Source organism: Rana temporaria, chromosome 1 (assembly GCF_905171775.1).
Source record: "Rana temporaria chromosome 1, aRanTem1.1, whole genome shotgun sequence".
Taxonomy (NCBI): Eukaryota; Metazoa; Chordata; class Amphibia; order Anura; family Ranidae; genus Rana; species Rana temporaria.
The window spans coordinates 655,006,688-655,028,363 of NC_053489.1; the positions used below are offsets into that span (position 1 = coordinate 655,006,688).

Below are 21,676 nucleotides of genomic sequence, written 5' to 3' on the forward strand. Positions count from 1 at the left end.
CCAATGTGTATCACCAATACATAGGAAGTAGAAGTGGATTATGTCATGAGAAATACGTCTTCCTCTACATATTATAATTATAAGTAAATAAAGACATAGTTTGAATACATAAAAACACAGGACAATACAGGTGCATCTCATAAAATGACAATATTACCATAAAGTTAATTTATTTCAGTAATTCAATTTAACCACTTAAGCCCCGGATCATTATGCAGGTTAAGGACCTTGCCCCTTTTTGCGATTCGGCACTGCGTCGTTTTAACTGACAATTGCGCGGTCGTGTGACGTGGCTCCCAAATAAAATTGGCGTCCTTTTTTCCCATAAATAGAGCTTTCTTTTGGTGGTATTTGATCACCTCTGTGGTTTTTATTTTTTGTGCTATAAACAAAAATAGAGCGACAATTTTGAAAAAAAAAATGCAATATTTTTTACTTTTTGCTATAATAAATATCCCCCAAAAATATATATATATAAAAAAAAAATGTCCTCAGTTTAGGCCGATACGTATTCTACATATTTTTGGTAAAAAAAAATCGCAATAAGCGTTTATCAATTGGTTTCCGCAGAATTTATAGCGTTTACAAAATAGGGGATAGTTTTAATGCATTTTTATTAATAATTTTTTTTTACTACTAATGGCGGCGATCAGCGATTTTTTTCGTGACTGCGACATTATGGCGGACACATCGGACAATTTTTACACATTTTTGGGACCACTCATTTTCACAGCAAAAAGTGCTATAAAAATGCACTGTTTACTGTGAAAATGACAATTGCAGTTTAGGAGTTAACCACAAGGGGGCTGTAGGGGTTAAGTGTAACCTCATATGTGTTTCTAACTGTAGGGGGGCGGGGCTGGACGTCATTGATCGTCTTTCCCTATAATCAGGGAACAGACGATCAATGACACTGCCACAGTGAAGAACAGGGAAGGTGTGTTTACACACACCTCTCCCCGTGCTTCAGCTCCGGTGACCGATCGCGGGACACCGGCGGCGATCGGGTCCCACGGGCGCAGTCACGGAGCTTAGGACCGGGTTGCGAGCGTGCCGCCGCCGGTGCGCTCGCGACCCCACGGCTGGGCTTTAAGAGACACGTACAGCTACGTGATTGTGCCCAGCCGTGCAATTCTGCCGACGTATATCGGCGTGAAGGGGTCCTTAAGAGGTTAAAAAGTGAAACATATATTTTATATAGATACGTTACACACAGAGTGATATATTTCAAGCATTTCTTCTAAAAATGTTGATGATTACGGCTTACAGCTAGTGAAAACCCAAAATCGATCGATTGACTTCCCATTAACAGTCCGAATCTCGGCCGGTTCCTGTAGCGCCGGCCAAAATTTGAAACGCGCGTGTCCGGCCTTAAGGCGTTTTATCGCTTTTTCAAGGCACTGTATGCCATCAAATGTGAGGTCATTCAGCTATAGCTCATAGCAATCTCTGGAGGAAACCTGGTTGACAATGGCTGCTCAACACCCATCATAATGTTATAATGGAGCTTACTTCCTTTTTTTTTTTTTGTCCCCCTCTATTGCCAAAGCAAGGGGTATTATGGAGGTTCTTTTTTCTTCATTTCCCTAATTCTGCTTTTCACCTAAAGTCAAAATCCTTACGAAGATCCTCAGAACATTTGAATGTCACTCGAAAGATTTAGTTTGCTTTTAACATTTGACTTTGGAGTGAATGAACTTGACTGAATGAAAACCACATACAGTAGGTGACCGCGCTATTGTGTCAATCTTGCTCCCTTTCTCGGCCAGATTGACCACCTACGAGCCCCGTTGCGGGAGCCAGCGCCGAGCCGGCTCGCCACGATGGGAAAAAGCCGTCATAGAAGTGTCGGGGATCCGACTTGGACTCCTGCCAATTCTAGCCGCAGCGTTTGGTATGAATCATGAGGGGGAACTCCACGCCAACTTTTAAATTAAAAAACGGCATGGGTTCCCCCCCAGGCCCTTAGGTCTGGTATGGATTGTAAGGAGGACCCCTACGCCGAAAAAACAGCTGGTCGCATGCCCTCAACATGGGGGGGGTGGGTGTCCTGGGGCAGGGGGTGCCCTGCGGCCCCCCCCACCCCAAAGTACCCTGTCCCCATGTTGATAAGGATAGGGCCTTTTCCCGACAACGCTGGCCGTTGTTTGTCGGGGTCTGCGGGCGGGGGGGGCTTATCGGAATATGGGAGCCCCCTTTAATAAGGGGGCTCCCGGATACCGGCCCCCCACCCTAGGTGAATGAGTATGGGGAGTACATCGTACCCCTAACCATTCACCTGGAGGAAAAGTGTCAATAAAATAAACACACAACACAGGGTTTTAAAATCATTTATTAGTCAGCTCTGGGGGTCTTCTCCGCTCTCCGAGGGGTCTTCTTCCATCTTCTCCGCTCTCCGCTGTTGTCTCAGCGCTCCCCGGTTCTTCTCCCGCTCGCTCTCCGGTGCCTTCTTCGGGGCTGGCCGCCGCCGCTATCTTCTTTGAAGCTCTCTTACTAGCGGCGGCCAGCCCGGTCTTCTTTGCCGCCTTCTGCCTACTTTTCTTCTTATATTGACTAGACGCTTCCTCCCGATGTAATGCCGGGTGTGCGAGGCGGCGGCGATTTATATAGGCCTCTTATGACGTCACAGTCCCAGCATGCTCCGGGACCCACGGAGCATGCTGGGACTGTGACGTCATAAGAGGCCTATATAAATCGCAGCCGCCTCGCACACCCGGCATTACAGCGGGAGGAAGCGGCGAGTCAACATAAGAAGAAAAGAAGAAGGTGGCAAAGAAGACTGGGCCGCTAGTAAGAGAGCTTCAAAGAAGATAGCGGTGGCCAGCCCCGAAGAAGGCACTAGAGAGTGAGCGGGAGAAGGACCAGGGAGCGCCGAGACGACAGCGGAGAGCGTAGAAGGTGGAAGAAGATCCCCCGGAGAGCGGAGAAGACCCCGGAGAGCGGAGAAGACCCCCGGAGAGCGGAGAAGACCCCCCTAGGCTGACTAATAAATTATTTTAAAACCCTGTGTTGTGTGTTTATTTTATTGACACTTTTCCTCCAGGTGAATGGGTAGGGGTACGATGTACCCCCCATACTTATTCACCTAGGGTGGGGGGATGGTATCTGGGGACCCCCTTATTAAAGGGGGCTCCCAGATTCCGATAAGCCCCCCACCCGCAGACCCCGACAACCAACGGCCAGGGTTGTCGGGAATAAGCCCTGTCCTTATCAACATGGGGACAGTGTACTTTGGGGTGGGGGGGCCGCAGGGCTCCCCCCTGCCCCAGAGCACCCCCCCCCCATGTTGATAAGGACAGGGCCTCTTCCCGACAACCCTGGCCGTTGGTTGTCGGGGTCTGCGGGCGGGGGGCTTATCGGAATCTGGGAGCCCCCTTTAATTTGGCGTGGAGTTCCCCCTCATGATTCATACCAAACGCTGCGGCTGGAATTGGCGGGAATCCAAGTCGGATCCCCGTCGCTTCTATGACGCGCTCGCTGGAATGTGCTTTTCTTATTCCAGCGAGTGCGAGATGTCTGCACCATGTCGCCGAGAATCAGCGCGATGCCGTTGTGCTGGAAACACATTCTCGGCGACAGGTACTGTAGACTGTAGAAATTTGTTTGTTCCATCCTGCTCCTTCGAATTTTCCCTTCACTGCAGTCGAAAATGAACAATGATTTGACTCCACTAATGATTAGAAAAGCTTTCTTAGAACCTTCTTTTCCTAAGAAGTTTCAACCAAAATTCTACCCATTTAGGGCCAGCCTAAGTCACCCAAGGCAAGGCAAATTGGAATTTATGGCACAGCCATGATAAAATGAGCATGTACATGTAGCATGAGCTGCGACAAAATATCTCGAGAAGGTCAAAGCTTAGGAAGATTTTAAAGGTATAACCAACAAGGCTATATAATATACTTGCAGATGTTTATAATTACAGATAATAGATCTAATTCTAATACTGCTTGCCTACGGGGCAGTTACTTAATTTTTTGCACACGTTAAAATCTTTATTGTTTGCTAGATATTACTGTTGGCTCCCGCTGCTGACATTCAGAGCCAGTGAGGGAGCAAGGGGTTGGCCTGAGTCGCACCACGCTCTGTGTTTCTATAGACACACAGCGTTGGCTTGGGCATGAGCACGCACAAGTGCCCCCATTACAAGCGGCTTGCTATGGTGGGCAATCAGCGGGGGAGAAGAGCCAGGCGCGCTGGTGGGGGACCCCAAAAAGAGGATAATCAGGGCTGCCCTGTGTTAGGCTGCATTCACACCTCGGAGTATATACGCCTGAAGCGCGACGCTCGTGCCGCTGGAGGGGCGAATTTCCATTGAAGTCTATGAGATGGTTCACATCTCACGCCGAACACCGAAACTCCGTACGCCTGCCAGCTGAAAACAAGTCCCGGACCCTTTTTTTCAGGTGGCATTGGCGTTCGGCATAGACATCAATGGAAATTATTTGTAAAAAAAAAAAAAGTAAACAAATCGCGGCAAAATACGCGGCGTTACAATGTGAATGCAGCCTAAAAAAGAGCATGTTAAAAAAATAAAAGGTTATCCTTTACAATCACTTAAACACATTTGCCTAATTAGCAGAGATGAAGAATTGTGCGTAAATGATTTCATAATAGTGCCAATGACCTAATTTGTCTAATTCAAAATCAGGGAGGAGGGTGTTACATGGGTGCTAAATAAAGCAGCAGCACCAGCAGCCCAACACAGACTAGGTCTCCAGCAAGGGACACCAGCAGCCCAGCACAGACTAGGTCTCCAGCAAGGGACACCAGCAGCCCAGCACAGACTAGGTCTCCAGCAAGGGACACCAGCAGCCCAGCACAGACTAGGTCTCCAGCAAGGGACACCAGCAGCCCAGCACAGACTAGGTCTCCAGCAAGGGACACCAGCAGCCCAGCACAGACTAGGTCTCCAGCAAGGGACACCAGCAGCCCAGCACAGACTAGGTCTCCAGCAAGGGACACCAGCAGCCCAGCACAGACTAGGTCTCCAGCAAGGGACACCAGCAGCCCAGCACAGACTAGGTCCCCAGCAAGTGACACCAGCAGCCCAGCACAGACTAGGTCTCCAGCAAGTGACACCAGCAGCCCAGCACAGACTTGGCCCACAGCAAGTGACAGCAGCCCAGCACAGACTAGGTCTCCAGCAAGGGACACCAGCAGCCCAGTATAGGCTAGGTCTCCAGCAAGGGACACCAGCAGCCCAGTACAGGCTAGGTCTCCAGCAAGGGACACCAGCAGCCCAGCACAGACTAGGTCTCCAGCAGCCCAGTACAGGCTAGGTCTCCAGCAAGGGACACCAGCAGCCCAGCACAGACTAGGTCTCCAGCAGCCTAGTACAGGCTAGATCTCCATCAAGGGACACCAGCAGCCCAGCACAGACTTGGCCCCCAGCAAGTGACAGCAGCCCAGCACAGACTAGGTCTCCAGCAAGGGACACCAGCAGCCCAGCACAGACTTGGCCCACAGCAAGTGACAGCAGCCCAGCACAGACTAGGTCTCCAGCAAGGGACACCAGCAGCCCAGCACAGACTAGGTCTCCAGCAAGGGACACCAGCAGCCCAGCACAGACTAGGTCCCCAGCAAGTGACACCAGCAGCCTAGGTCTCCAGCAAGTGACACCAGCAGCCCAGCACAGACTTGGCCCACAGCAAGTGACAGCAGCCCAGCACAGACTAGGTCTCCAGCAAGGGACACCAGCAGCCCAGTATAGGCTAGGTCTCCAGCAAGGGACACCAGCAGCCCAGTACAGGCTAGGTCTCCAGCAAGGGACACCAGCAGCCCAGCACAGACTAGGTCTCCAGCAGCCCAGTACAGGCTAGGTCTCCAGCAAGGGACACCAGCAGCCCAGTATAGGCTAGGTCTCCAGCAAGGGACACCAGCAGCCCAGCACAGACTAGGTCTCCAGCAGCCCAGTACAGGCTAGGTCTCCAGCAAGGGACACCAACAGCCCAGTACAGGCTAGGTTTCCAGCAAGGGACACCAGCAGCCCAGCACAGACTAGGTCTCCAGCAGCCCAGTACAGGCTAGGTCTCCAGCAAGGGACACCAGCAGCCCAGCACAGACTAGGTCTCCAGCAGCCTAGTACAGGCTAGATCTCCATCAAGGGACACCAGCAGCCCAGCACAGACTTGGCCCCCAGCAAGTGACAGCAGCCCAGCACAGGCTAGGTCTCCAGCAAGGAACACCAGCAGCCCAGCACAAACTAGGTCTCCAGCAAGGGACACCAGCTGCCTATCACAGACTAGGTCTTCAGCAAGGGACACCAGCAGCCCAGCACAAACTAGGTCTCCAGCAAGGGACACCAGGTGCCCATCACAGACTAGGTCTCCAGTAAGTGACACCAGCAGCCCAGCACAGACTTGGTACCCAGCAAGTGACAGCAGCCCAGCACAAACTAGGTCCCCAGTAAGTGACAGCAGCCCAGCACAAACTAGGCCCCCAGCAAGTGACACCAGCAGCCCAGCACAGATTAGGTCCCCAGCAAGAGACAGCAGCAGCCCAGCACAATTCACCAAATACAGAACCCCATAATTAGACCAACTCCTACACAAGAGCCAGGCTTATGACTGGGTGCTAGGACCTGACTACTTCATATTGTAACCACCACCGCACCACACGCCCCCGCCTTAAGATGTGGTCGGCACTGTAGCTGGTGCTTAGAGCCGAGCAGACATCCGACGTGGTTTTGTCATCGTTTTAATTCAAGAATTCATTCCAAAGGTCAGAGTGACACACAAGACATGATACAATTTCACAACTAAAAACCAAAGCCGGGGGACGAAAATAAAAAAATCCAAAACCTCTCGGCATATGCAGCCCAATAAAGAAAGAATCCAATAGATGGCCGTTAATAGTTCGTCACAATCCATTGGACTGATTTAAGACATTTTGTAGCTTCTGCAGGCCACTTCTTAAAGTGATATTCAACCAAAAAGCAACCATTTATTACCATTTACCCCAATGAGTTATGACTTCCTGAACCCCTTTTTGTACAAGCAAGGGTACTTTTTATATATTAACTTTTCTAGAACTTTATAAAGTTATATACTTTTTATATAGTTTTGCTATTATGTTTTCTCTTTTTACAAGTTTACGCCAACTTGTTTTATGCTTACTGCACTGGGTTGAGTGCTAGCTTTATGCCTCACAACTCCGCTTCTTTGTGGTTATATTTTTTATGTTTATTGGTATGCCTCATCTTGCTGTATAACTTAAAGGAGTTGTAAATATATATTTTTTTTTTGCTGAAATGACTGTTTACAGGGTATAGAGACATAGGGGCAGATCCACATACATACACTGCAACCGGCGCAGATGTAAGATACGCTACGCCGCTGTAACTTACTTGGCTTTGGTTTGAATCCTCAACTAATTTGCGCCATGAGTTATGGCGGCGTAGTGTATCTCTCGCGGCGTAATTCAAATTGGGCGGGTAGGGGGCGTGTTTCATTTAAATGAAGCGCGTCCCCGCGCCGAACGAACAGCGCATGCGCCGTCCGAAAAAACTCCCAGGGTGCATTGCTCCAAATGACGTCGCAAGGACATCATCGTTTTCAACGTGAACGTAAATGGCGTCCAGCACCATTCACGGACGACTTACGCAAACAACGTAACATTTTCAAAATTAGACGCGGGAACGACGGCCATACTTAACATTGAGTATGCCACCATATAGCAGCTTTAACTTTACGCCGGAAAAAGCCGAACGGAAACGACGTAAAAAAATGCGACGGCCGGTCGTACGTTCGTGGATCGTCGGAAATAGCTAATTTGCATACTCGACGCGGATTACGACAGGAACGCCACCTAGCGTCGCCTGAATCGGCGTATCTAGTCATTTGCATATTCTACGCCGAACTCAACGGAAGCGCCACCTAGCGGCCAGCGTAAATATTGCACCCTAAGATACAACGGCGTAGGAGACTTACGCCGCTCATATCTTAGCCTAATTTAAGCGTATCTGATTTCCAGAATACGCTTAAATTTAGGACGGCGTAGATTCAGAGTTACGTTGACGTATCTACTGATACGCTGGCGTAAAGCTACCTGAATCTAGCCAACAGTAATCACACCTGTTTGATGAGTGACCACAGAGAGAAAGTTCCCATGACTTTTTTCATCAGGAAACAGACTGTTCAGAACAGAGAGGAATTACAGCAACATCAGAGCGAAAACGAACAATGAGGACATGAAACCAGGACTGCAGTAAGGTAAAGGAAGCTATTAAGATTAAAAAAAAAAAATATTTACAACCCCTTTAATGATATGGTGCGTTGTGGCTATTTTTTTTTTCACTTTTTTTTTTTTTAATACACTTCAGACTCCAACCTCATAGAGTATGCGTTTATACGCTCATGTTCTGTTTGCCAGCCCTTAGCGTCTCTAGTTTTGGTTTTGTATCATTAGTGTATCTCTATTGCTTTATTTGCTTTTCTTGTTCATATATTTCTTTTTTTTTGTCTTCTAAAAAACGACCAAAAAAAAATTCGAACATGCTTCAATTTTTTATGTCGTTTTTCAAAATGTCGTTTTTTGTGTCATAAAAAATGACCGTGTGTAGGCTAAAACGACGTTTAAAACTACGTTTTTAAACCCGCGCATGCTCAGAAGCAAGTTATGACGCGAGCTTGAATGGAAAAGAGTGACGTCGTACGCGCTGTACGTAACCGCGCTTTGCTAGAGCTTTTTGAAAAAATTATGGTGTGTGGGCAACGTCGTTTTTTAAAATGAAGTTTGAAAAACTTCGTTTTTTTTCATGATAAAAAACAACGTTTTTTTTCCAAGACAAAAAACGACCGTGTGTACGCGGCATGAGATTGTACCTGAAGTTTTCCTTGGGAACCTTTCTCCCCCTGCATCTCTGTGAGTCCATTAACCACTTCCTGCCCGGCCTATAGCCGATTTACGTTCGGGAAGTGGTTTTGAAATCCTGACTGGACGTTCCAGAACGTCCTGCAGGATTTCATGCCGCGCGCACCGCCGCGATCGGTGATGCGGGGTGTCAGTCTGACACCCTGCATCTCCGATCTCGGTAAAGAGTCTCCGGCGGAGACTCTTTACCACGTGATCAGCCGTGTCCACACGGCTGCTCACGATGTAAACAGGAAGAGCCGTTGATGGCTCTTCCTCACTCGCGTCTGACAGACGCGAGTAAAGGAGAGACGATCGGCGGCTCTCCTGACAGGGGGGGTTCGCGCTGATTGTTTATCAGCGCAGCCCCCCCTCGGATCGCCACACTGGACCACCAGGGAAGCCCACCCTGGACCACCAGGGTGGCCCAAACAAAATAATAAAAGTTAAGTTAACCTGCCTGGCGGTCTTCCCGAGTCTGACTCGGGGTTAGATTTTCCTGCTACGATCGGTAACCCCGAGTCAGACTCGGGCTCGCCTCGCTAGATCCACAGGCAAAGTTACTTACCTTGTCCCTGGATCCAGCGATGCCACCCCGCTGTGTGAGCGAGCGGGACCTCGCTCGATTCACACAGTGCCTCCGTGTGACGCCGATCTCCGTTCCCTGCGACGTTACGACGCACGGGGACGGAGAACGGCGCCAAATTCAAAAAAGTAAACAAACACCTTACATACAGTATACTGTAATCTTATAGATTACAGTACTGTATGTAAAAAAACACACCCCCCTTGTCCCTAGTGGTCTGCCCAGTGTCCTACATGTCATTTTATATAATAAAAACGTTTCTTTCTCCCTGCAAACTGTAGATTGTCCATAGCAACCAAAAGTGTCCCTTTATGTCAAAAATAGTTTTAGATCAGCTAAAAAACAGCGATAATAAATTATAATCACTTGCAGAATTGTGCGATAGCGATTTGTGGGGAAATTCGTCATAAAAAAAAAAAAAATAATGACAGCAACAATTCTGCAACTGAGCAAATTTCAGTGATTTTGATTTGATTACATTATTGAATAATTTTTATTATAATTATATTATTACTTGTTATAATTATTTATAATTATTTATTATATTATAATTTATAATTTTGTTTTTAAAAAAATGTCATACCCGGGATGCCTATTAGAATCTTGTTTGGTCAGATTTAAGTGAGTTATTTCTAAAAATTACAGACCTACAATATAAAACGCCAAATTTCCTTGCAAATAATGGTACCGCTTTTAGCATGTTTTTTCTGAGAGAATCATACCGCCAGGGAGGTTAAGCAGGAGCCTACATGTCACACAAAAATTTGCAAAAAGTGGCCATGTCCATTACAATCGGGATTACATTCCTCATGATTAAGCTTCATTAGAATTAGCAACCACTAATAATAAAAAGAGAATACCGTATTTTCCGGCGTATAAGACGACCTTTTGGATGCCAAAAAATGCATCCAAAGTCGGGGGTCGTCTTATACGCCAATGACAGTCTCCGTCAGGCTGCGGGCATCCATGATTTAAAAGCCGCGCCTCCTCCTCAGACTGTTCCGTGATAGGCGGAACACAAATTTTCCCAGCAGGGCCTCTGTTCAGTGATCCGCCTATCACGGATGCCTTCTCATCCTCGGACGAGAGGACATCCGTGATAGGCGGAATCATGGATGCCCGCAGCCTGGAAGCCAGAATCTGCAAAAAGAGATAGTCTTGGCCGGCACAGTGGGGGCAAGTGATGGCACAGTGGGGGGCAAGTGATGGCACAGTGGGGGGCAAGTGATGGCACAGTGGGGGGCAAGTGATGGCACAGTGGGGGGCAAGTGATGGCACAGTGGCGGCAAGTGATGGCACAGTGGAGGCAAGTCATGTAATGGCACAGTGGAGGCATGTAATGTAATGGCACAGTGGGGCATGTAATGTAATGTAATGGCACAGTGAGGCATGTAATGGCACAGTGAGGCATGTAATGTAATGTAATGGCACAGTGAGGCATGTAATGTAATGGCACAGTGAGGCATGTAATGTAATGGCACAGTGAGGCATGTAATGGCACAGTGAGGCATGTAATGTAATGGCACAGTGAGGCATGTAATGTAATGTAATGGCACAGTGAGGCATGTAATGTAATGTAATGGCACAGTGAGGCATGTAATGGCACAGTGAGGCATGTAATGTAATGTAATGGCACAGTGAGGCATGTAATGTAATGGCACAGTGAGGCATGTAATGTAATGGCACAGTGAGGCATGTAATGTAATGTAATGGCACAGTGAGGCATGTAATGTAATGGCACAGTGAGGCATGTAATGTAATGGCACAGTGAGGCATGTAATGTAATGTAATGGCACAGTGAGGCATGTAATGTAATGGCACAGTGAGGCATGTAATGTAATGGCACAGTGAGGAATGTAATGTAATGGCACAGTGAGGCATGTAATGTAATGGCACAGTGAGGCATGTAATGTAATGGCACAGTGAGGCATGTAATGTAATGGCACAGTGAGGCATGTAATGTAATGTAATGGCACAGTGAGGCATGTAATGTAATGGCACAGTGAGGCATGTAATGTAATGGCACAGTGAGGCATGTAATGGCACAGTGAGGCATGTAATGTAATGGCACAGTGAGGCATGTAATGTAATGTAATGGCACAGTGAGGCATGTAATGGCACAGTGAGGCATGTAATGTAATGTAATGGCACAGTGAGGCATGTAATGTAATGGCACAGTGAGGCATGTAATGTAATGGCACAGTGAGGCATGTAATGTAATGTAATGGCACAGTGAGGCATGTAATGTAATGGCACAGTGAGGCATGTAATGTAATGGCACAGTGAGGAATGTAATGTAATGGCACAGTGGGGGCATGTAATGTAATGGCACAGTGAGGCATGTAATGTAATGGCACAGTGAGGCATGTAATGTAATGGCACAGTGAGGAATGTAATGTAATGGCACAGTGAGGAATGTAATGTAATGGCACAGTGGGGGCATGTAATGTAATGGCACAGTGAGGCATGTAATGGCACAGTGAGGCATGTAATGTAATGGCACAGTGAGGCATGTAATGTAATGGCACAGTGATATTTGAAAAAAGCCTGTTTCTGTCAGCGGTTGTTTCTGTTAGCGGTTGTTCCGGCTACCCCTCAGCTTCCAGAAAGACTAGTAGGAAGGGGGTAGTCTTGTATGGCGAGTATATCCCAAAACCCAAATTTTTCCTGGAAAAATAGGGGGTCGTCTTATACGCCGGCAAATACGGTATATATAAAAAAAAAAAAAAGAAAAAGAAGTACCAGCAACTATAGTTTATAGGAGAAGCCAAAAACATTACATTTAATTTATATCCAATCCAGAGTGTCTGGTAAATCCAAAGACGATATAAAGTCAGAATGTAATGCGTGCCTGAAGGTTCGGGTTTGTAGACATTGAAAATACTTTTTAGTGATTGGAAAATGCTACTCATTTCGTTATTCCCCCAATATATCTTCTGCTTATTCTATAAATAAAGACAAGTGGTCAGTGCAACTTCCTTATTAGTATTATATTATCTATAGCTGTACTAATGTTAACTACTTTTTATATGTTCCTTTTCCTATAATTTTATATTTTTTGCACCATTTCAAAATGTCAGTCTTCCAAGAGATAGATGCCCTATAAGGGAATAATTCTCCACATTGGGGTGGCTGTGATGATATGAGCATCATTGGGGGCGTCTGGGATGTTTTATAATACATTATATTTTCTATAATATAAAATATGTAGTTTTTTTTTGGGAGGGGGGGATTTTTTGTGCTCCCATTTGGTTATTTATAGAGTTATTACTCTACTATAGCATAGTGCGAGCCCTCTCTCTTTTTCCAATTGAAGCCCTTCTGACATGGCAGCACAGTAATGCCCCGCACACACGATCGGATTTTCCGATGGCCTAAAATCCGATGTAATTTTTCGTCGGAATTCCGTTCAAGCTGTCTTGCATACACACGGTCAGACCAAATTCCGACCGTGCAAAACGCGGTGACGTAAAAAATGAATGAATTTTAATGCTTCCGAGCATGTGTCGACTTGATTCTGAGCATGCGTGGGTTTTTTCTCCGTCGGAGTTGCACACAGACGATAGCTGGGCACGATCACGTACCTGTACGTGATTGTTAAATGCCTACCTGTGGGTCGCGGGCGCGTGGCCGCGACATGGTCTGAAGCTCAGTGACTGCGCCCGCGGGACCCGCGGACATTTCCCGACGCTGAAGAACGGGGAGAGCTGTGTGTAAACACACCTTCCCGGTTCTTCACAGTGGCGCTGTCATTGATAGGGAAAGGCAATCAATGACGTCACACGTCCAGCCCCGCTCCCCTACAGTTAGAAACACATATGAGGTCACACTTAACCCCTTCAGCGCCCCCTGTGGTTAACTCCCAAACTGCAATTGTAATTTCCACAGTAAACAATGCATTTTTATAGAATTTTTTGCTGTGAAAATGACATGGTCCCAAAAATGTGTCAAAATTGTCCGATGTGTCCGCCATAATGTCGCAGTCACGAAAAAAATCACTGATAGCCGCCATTACTAGTAAAAAAAAAAAAATTTTTATAAAAATGCAATAAAACTATCCCCTATTTTGTAAACGCTATACATTTTGCGCAAAAACCAATCGATAAACGCTTATTGCGATTTTTACCAAAAATATGTAGAAGAATACGTATCGGCCTAAACTGAGGAAAAAAAAAATTTTATATATATTTTTGGGGGATATTTATTATAGCAAAAAGTAAAGAATATTGCATTTTTTTCAAAATTGTCGCTCTATTTTTGTTTATAGCACAAAGAAAAAAAAAACGCAGAGGTGATCAAATACCACCAAAAGAAAGCTCTATTTGTGAAAAAAAGGACGCCAATTTTGTTTGGAAGCCACGTCGCACGACCGCGCAATTGTCAGTTAAAGCGACGCAGTGCCGAATTGCAAAAAGTGGCCTGGTCAGTGACCAGCAATATGGTCCAGGTCTGAAGTGGTTAACAAGGGGGGGGGGGGGGGGACGCGCATGCTCAGAAGCAAGTTATGAGATAGGAGCTAGCACATTCATCACGCTGTAACAGACTGAAAAGCACGAAGATTGAAAAGCGCGAATCGTTTCTCTCACCAAACTTTTACTAACATGCGGTAACACAAAATCAGCAAAAGCAGCCAAAAGGTGGCGCCATTCTAATGGAACTTCCCCTTTATAGTGCCGTCGTACATGTTGTACGTAACCGCGCTTTGCTCAAACATTTTTTTCCACGATCACGTGTATGCAAGGCAGGCTTGAGAGGAATCACGTCGAGAAAAACATTTTTCCATGACATGAATAACGGTCGTGTGTACGCGGCATAAGATTTTTTTTTTTTTTTTTTAACATTCAATTTTTTATTTTGTTTCCAAGATTACGTTTGAACTTTCCTCCTGCTAGTTTGACATCAATCACCACATTAGGAAGTGGGGTTTATTCCACTTAATGGGGACACCGACAGCAAACAAAACCCAACTGAGGTTCGAACTTTTGTCACTTTGTTCAAAACATAAGCAAATTTCAAGGGGGAATTTCACTTTAAGGAGCTTCTTGTGGCGCGATATCAGTCGACTTTACTTGGCAGAGCTCCGTATGAGCCCAGCACTTCCCATCAAGTACTTTTTCTACTGAACATATCCATTTTTTTTTTCAGCTTTAGTTTTTACTGTCACTCCCTCTATATCAGGGGTGTCAAACTCAATTTTATTGTGAGCCACATCAGCATTATGATTGTCCTCAAAAGGGCCGGTTGTATCTGTAAGATTAGATGTCCAGCGCATCCCCTCCCCTTATATTAGATGTCAAGAGCCCCCCCACCATCAGAAGTTGAGTCCCCCCACCCTCCCCTACATCACAGTGCACCGCCCTTTCCTTAGAGGTGTATTTAGGTTTTGTGCTGCCCTAGGCCTGACTAAACTTGCGCACCCCCGCACCCCCTAATATAAATATGACCCACCCCTTCCTGTCAAAACCACATCCCTTCTTCTTTAAGACCCACCCTGTCATCTTCATGGGAAGAGGACAGAGGGATGCCGTGGGTGAAGGGCAGAGGGTTGCCGTGGGTGACGTAAGAGGACAGAGGGACGCGGTGGGAAAAGGATGCCGTGGGAAGAGGACAGAGAGGGATGTTGTGGCGGTCAATAAGGCCTAGAGAATAGCAGGCTAGGCACTTCCTAATGGCTCAGTCTTACCAGACCCAGCGAAATTGCAACAGTGATCCCTCTGGCCGGCCGCCCCCCGCAAAGTGCCGCCCTAGGCCTGGGCCTTGTCAGCCTAGGCCAGAATACAGCCCTGCCTTTCCTTATGCTGCTGCTGGGAAGAAGCTGGATGCATTGCTTGAAAGTAGAAAGTAAGGGACTGGAGGAGGACCAGAGAAGGGCTGGAGCTTTCCTGCAGGTGCAGGAGAGGTGCGAGGGCCAAATGAAATGGCCTGGAGGGCCGGATTCGGCCCGCAGGCCTTGTGTTTGACACCTGTGCTCTAAAACATAAAAACTCAGAGCCAGATCCAGAGAGAGAGTACGGCGGCATCTGGGTTTGATCCGACAGGCGTACGGCTTCGTACGCCTTCGGATCGTAGATGCAATACTTCGGCGTCCGCTGGGTGGAGTTTGCGTCGTTTTCCGCGTTGGGTATGCAAATGAGCTTTTTCCGACGATCCACGAACGTACGCGCGGCCGTCGCATTCTCTTACGTCGTCTCTAGTCGGCTTTTTCCGGCGTGTAGTTAAAGCTGCTATTCTGTGGCGTATAGATAGACTTGCCATGTTAAGTATGGCCGTCGTTCTCGCGTCGAAATTATAATTTTTTTTTTTTTTTGCGTAAGTCGTCCGTGAATAGGGATGGACGTAAGTCACGTCTAAGTTAAAAAAATTACATAGTTGCGATGTCATTTCGCGCAAAGCACGGTGGGAAATTTCGAAACGGAGCATGCGCAGTTCAATCGGTGCGGGACGCGCTTCATTTAAATGAATCACGCCCCCCTAATCGCCGATTTGAATTCCGCCGCCAGAAATACACTACGCCGCCGTAACTTTCAGCGCGCAATCTTTCAGGATTCGAACCAAAGCCGGAAAAGTTACGGCGGCGTAGCGTATACGCTGCGCCGATCCATTTCTATGTGGATCTGGCCCTCGATCTTCACTTGCTCCATATTTGTTCCGGGTCGGTAATTCAAATGCTGACCATAATATTGGCCTCCATGTTTCTCTAGTGACAACTTTAATTTAGTAAGACAATGCAAGAATGGGGTAAACCAATAGCAACCAGATTTTATCGTCAGCTCGGTGAAGGATGGCTTCTGATTGGCTGTTGCGAGTAACTGTAACCTATGTACTATTTTTCTGTACACTGTAGAACTAAAGACAAAACTTTTTTTTTGGATAAAGTAAGGGACCCTCCCTTACTTTATCCATAATGAAAAAAAAGTTTTTGACCCCAGTCATATTTATTTTTTCATCATCTGTGTCAAGATCCTTCACTTCCTGTCCGGTAGCCAAACAGGAAGTGAGAGGAAATCCCTGCAAATTAAAGGAGTTGTAAAGGAAATGTTTTTTTTTTTTTTTGCTGAAATTACTGTTTACAGGGTATAGAGACATAACAGTTAACTGATTCCTTTTAAAAACGATTAAAAATAGATAAAAATCAATCATATAATGTACCTGTAGTTTCTAGTTTAGTTTTTGCATGTCGCTTCCTGCTTCTGTGATGTACAGAGCCACAGAGCCAATACAGGGCAGTGATGGTTTGGAAAACGAAACTGATTGGTGTTGAGGGGTTTTAGACACACAGTAATCACACCTCCTTGATTAGTGACCACAGAGAGAAATCTCCCAGTAATGTGGTTACCAGGAAGTGTGGAGATCAGAGAAGAATTACAGCAACTTGAGAGCAAAAACGAACAATGAGGACATGAAAACAGCACTGCATTAAGGTAAAGGAAGCTATTAAGATAAAAAATAAAATTTCCTTTACAAAGTCTTTAAGGGAATTCCTTCGGGGACCCCCATGTCACCAGAACGAGTGTCCCCATTGGAAGATTTCCCCTCTATTACTTTTCTGGAGACAACCCAAAATTTGGGATTTTCTTTTACTTTCATTTTCAATGATAATAGTAAACTGGACAAATAGAGAGGGGGAATCTCTGTAATGGGAGCACAGACAGCAATAAAAACCTGACAGGTGTTCTAATACCTCTAAACTCCCATTTTTATTTTTTTTAGGTGTTGCCTTTAGTTATACATTAAATAAAAAATACTAAAATAAATAAAAAAAACTGACCAATAATTCATTTATCTATAGGTAAAGTTGATCCAGGGAATATCTGATTGCTTCTCGGGAATTTAGGAAGGATTTTTTTCCCCTGCGGGAGCAAATTAGAAGTTGCTTTGCTGTTTTTTTTTTTTTTTTTGCCTTCCTCTGGATTTGACATTACCGACATAATTTCCATTATAACCATGGAAGACCACAACTCAAAAATGTAATTACTAAAATATAATTATGTTCATGACATTATGGATAAAAGTACAACTATTTTCAATTCTACTAACAGTGTTTGCATTATGCGCTATATAAAGAGCATAACCTCTAAAGCAGGGGGTCTCCAAACTTTTCAAACAACGGGCCAGTTTGGATGGTTGCACAGATTCACACGCCGATAGCACCATAAGATCCGTAATCGTAATATTCAGCAATGGACCCAAAAAGAGAAACTGGCCTTAGCGTAATATTGTCTAATTCCTAGTTTATTGCTCAGGTAAAAATATATTGCACTTACCGTATTTATCGGCGTATACCGCGCACTATTTTGCCCTGAAAATCAGGGCAAAATCGTGGGTGCGCGGTATACGCCGATACCCGTTTTCCCGCGCCAAGTTTGAATACTGCGCCGGCATATACCGAGCGCAGTACACTCGTGTATCTTCGGGCAGTCTCGGCGCCTCTAGGGCAGACGTCCTGGACGTACAGGACGTCAGCGCGAGAGTTGCCGAGCCTGCCCGACGATACACGAGTGTACTCCGCTCGGTATATGTCGGTGCAGTATTCAAACTCGGCGCGGGAAACGAGCGGGGAGGACGCGAGGACGCCGCAGAAGGACGCCGGACCCGACGAAGAGGACACCCGAAGCCGCAGACGGACGCCGGACCCGACGAGGCCGCCGCGCGCAAGACACCAAAACTGTAAGTACAAAAAAACTTTTTTCCACAGGAATTCGGGCAACTTTAGGGGTGCACGCTATACGCGGGAGCGCGCTATATCCCGATAAATACGGTACATTTCCAAGATTAAAAATCGTGCATAAAATATGAAGCTGGCTGGCTACAAAGCAAACTCCCGTCCTCCTAATGAGATAGCTTGGTGATGTCAGCACGTACCCTCCTCCCAGATGCGTTTCGTCACATGTGACATTGTCAATGGGGGATTGTGGCCAGCGGGGGTAGAAAATGCCCTGAGCCCAGCATCAGTGAGAATAAATATATTCTCAGAGTCAGTGGTCAGTAGGAGGAATAGTATCCCATCATTGGTGTCACTGGGAGGAATAGTGCCCCATCATTGGTGTCAGTGGGAAGAATAGAGCCCCATCATTGATGTCAGTGGGAGAAATAGTGCCCCATCATTGGTGTCACTGGGAGGAATAGTGACCCCTAATTGGTGTCAGTGGGAGAAATAGTGCTTCATATCATTGGGAAGAATAATGCCCCAAGGGCCAGATAAAGGCTAGCAAAGGGTCACATCTGACCCTCGGCCTGCAGTTTGGAGACCCCTGCTGTAAAGGGATATGTAAATGTCATTCACAGGTCTTCATTCTGTATCACATTGGGGCTCATTTATACGAGGGGTCTTCAAAAAGTTTCTGCACTTTTTTATATTTAATAGAGTTAAATAAAATGTGGAAACTCTTTGAAGAACCCTCGTAAAATGGTAAATTAGATATTATTCCATTTAATTTTCATGTAAAAAACAAAACAAAAATGTATACTGGCATATCACTGTATTTTGCAGATGTGAATATCATCCTCTCTTTAATTTCAATAAAATTCACTTTTATTTAAAAACACTTCCTTTTTTTCTTTTTTTATTATTTATTTAGTCTGATATGCTCATTCATTTTCTATGGGTCACAAATTTATTTTCCATCGCAGTGCTACATCTTAACTGTTTTTTTTTTTATTATTATTATTTATTTGTAAAACTACTTTTTTTTTGGTTCATTAATTTCTATTGTAAATATAGAATTAAAACATACAATAATGTAGGAGGCACTTAGGCCGCCCACACAGGGGCTACAAGCGGCACGTAGAAAACACAGAGGAGGGAAGCTTCCTAATTCAACAATCACAGAGAACCCGAATGCAACATTCGTATATAATTTGGGGTAAACCCCATGGGGTGCAAAAGTAACCAGGACAAATATCTAGTAACTCAGCCTTGAATTAGTCCTGAGCATCCATCAAAAACTAAAGAAGGCTAAAAGCCCTGGAAAGAGAGAGAGAAGAAAACCGCTAAGAAAAGTCAAAAGAGAAAGCTGGTAAAACTACTTTTAACTTTTTTTTTTTTTTATATTTCCTCATCACAATTTTTATTTTTATTTTTTTATCACAGACCTCCATAAAATTAGAAAAAAAAAGTGACAGAAAAAAAAATTATTTGTCCGATCATTATAAGGCCTCTTGCACACTGCAGCTTGAAAAAGCTCAGTACGGCATTTTTTTTTGGACAGAGCTAAAGACGCCTTTCACACTTACCCCTTTTTTTTTCTGGCGGTTCAGCGCTAAAAATAGCGCTGCTATACCGCCTGAAAAAATCGTGCCCTGCAGGCTTCAATGTGAAAGCCTGAAGGCTTTCACACTGAAGCGGTGCGCTAGCAGGACCGCTCCAAAAGTCTTGCTAGCCGCATCTTTAGCAATGGGAAACCGCGGACGGTAGTAACCCTTTATCGGACGCTAGGGGGGTTAAAACCGCACCGCTAGCGGGCAAATATTGCGGTAAATACGACGGTATAGCGGCGCTAAAAATCGCGCCGCTATACCGTCACCGCACCTCCACTGCCCCGTGTGAAAGGGGCCAAAATGTAGCCCATCATTTACATTTTTCCTGAGCACACAGGCGTGTAAACAAGCGACAAGTATCAGTAAATAAAAAAAAAATTAAAAAAGGAAAATCTATGTTTTGGACAGTATTTTGCGCTGCTGCACACAAATACCCACATATTAGCATAAATATGAATGCGTTTTCCCTAGGAAGGCATTGTGCGCACAAACGTGCGATCGCACATAGACATGCAAATACGCACGTAAATACACGCAAATTTGCGCAATGCAAACACCTGAAATGATGGCCAAAAAAGCAAAAGCTCAAACAATGGGGGTTATTAAATAAAGGCAAATCCACTTTGCACTACAAGTGCAAACTACAAGTGCAAAGTGCACTTGGAAGTGCAGTCGCTGAAAATCTGAAATGAGGGGAAGCTCTGCTGATTTTATCATCCAATCATGTGCAAGCTAAAATGCTGTTTTTTATTTCCCTTGCATGTCCCCCTCGGATCTACAGCGACTGCACTTCCAAGTACACTTTGCACTTGCAGTGCAAAGTTGATTTGCCTTTCGTAAATAACCCCCATTGTGTGCAAGAGGCCTAAGCAGGTCACATTCTAGTCTATAGTGGAACATTTCAGAGCATTTACTTGTCATCATAAATGTGCCACTTTGTAATGTATTTGCTGTAAATGTAGCAGTGTGATCTACCAGGACACAAGGTATATGATATGGACCCGTCTTTATTGTTATGTGAACCCGTCCACTCCTATGTCTCAGCATGGCACTGCTATATTCAAATTACAGCAAATAATTGATATTGGAATATTGAGCAGAGGAACACGCCTGCCTGCCCGCCCAGGGCTGGTACAGGGTTTTGGTGCCTGCGCTCCATCGCAAAGATGGATATATGGAATGAAAGCCATGCCCTGCGCATGTGCCAATGGAAAAATGGCAGCCATATTCTTTGGCTCATTCAAAGCAGCAATGGGGGCAACAAGGCAAGAAAATAGTGGCCGGGTCCTGAGTAAGCTAGGAAATGTAAACTATATTTGCAGAATCAGAAATATACAATTAAGGGCTGGTTTACACCATGTTCAGTCCAGTGCATTCTATTCTGCATCAGATAGTAAGTTATATGGTTTCCAATAACATCGTTCACACCAGTGCAGTCAGTTCCAGAAAAAAAAAAAAAAGTGAAACATGCTGCTTTTTTTTTCTGCACTGGACTGTATTGGAATGCAGTAAAAACGCACCCAAAATGCAATGAAATTCACTGGAACACTTTAAAAACACATTAAAAACACACTGGACAGTGAAAGAAAAAAAAGGGGGGGGGAGACGGAAAAAATGCACTGGATAGTAAAAGAAAAAAAATAGGTAAAAAGAAGAAAAAAAAGCAATGGACAGTGAAAGAAAAAAAAAAAAAGAAGAAAAAAAACGCACCGGACAGCGAAAGAAAAAATAGGAAAAAAGAAGAAATAAAGCACCGGACAGTGAAAAAAGAAATAGAAACAAAGAGAAAAAAAAAGCGGACAGTGAAAGAAAAGATAGGAAAAAAGAAGAAAAAATGCAGCGGACAGTGAAAGAAAAAATAGGAACAAAGAGGGAAAAACGCAGCGGACAGTGAAAGAAAAGATAGGAACAAAGAGAGAAAAACGCAGCGGACAGTGAAAGAAAAAATAGGAACAAAGAGGGAAAAACGCAGCGGACAGTGAA

General features: G+C 45.3%; 1 protein-coding gene across 1 annotated transcript in view; it reads right to left on the reverse strand.

The window, feature by feature from the left end:
• The window catches only part of DDRGK1 (DDRGK domain containing 1), an 89,040-nt gene that overhangs the window by 9,437 nt on the left and 57,927 nt on the right, over nucleotides 1–21,676 (reverse strand). The window lies entirely within an intron of this gene.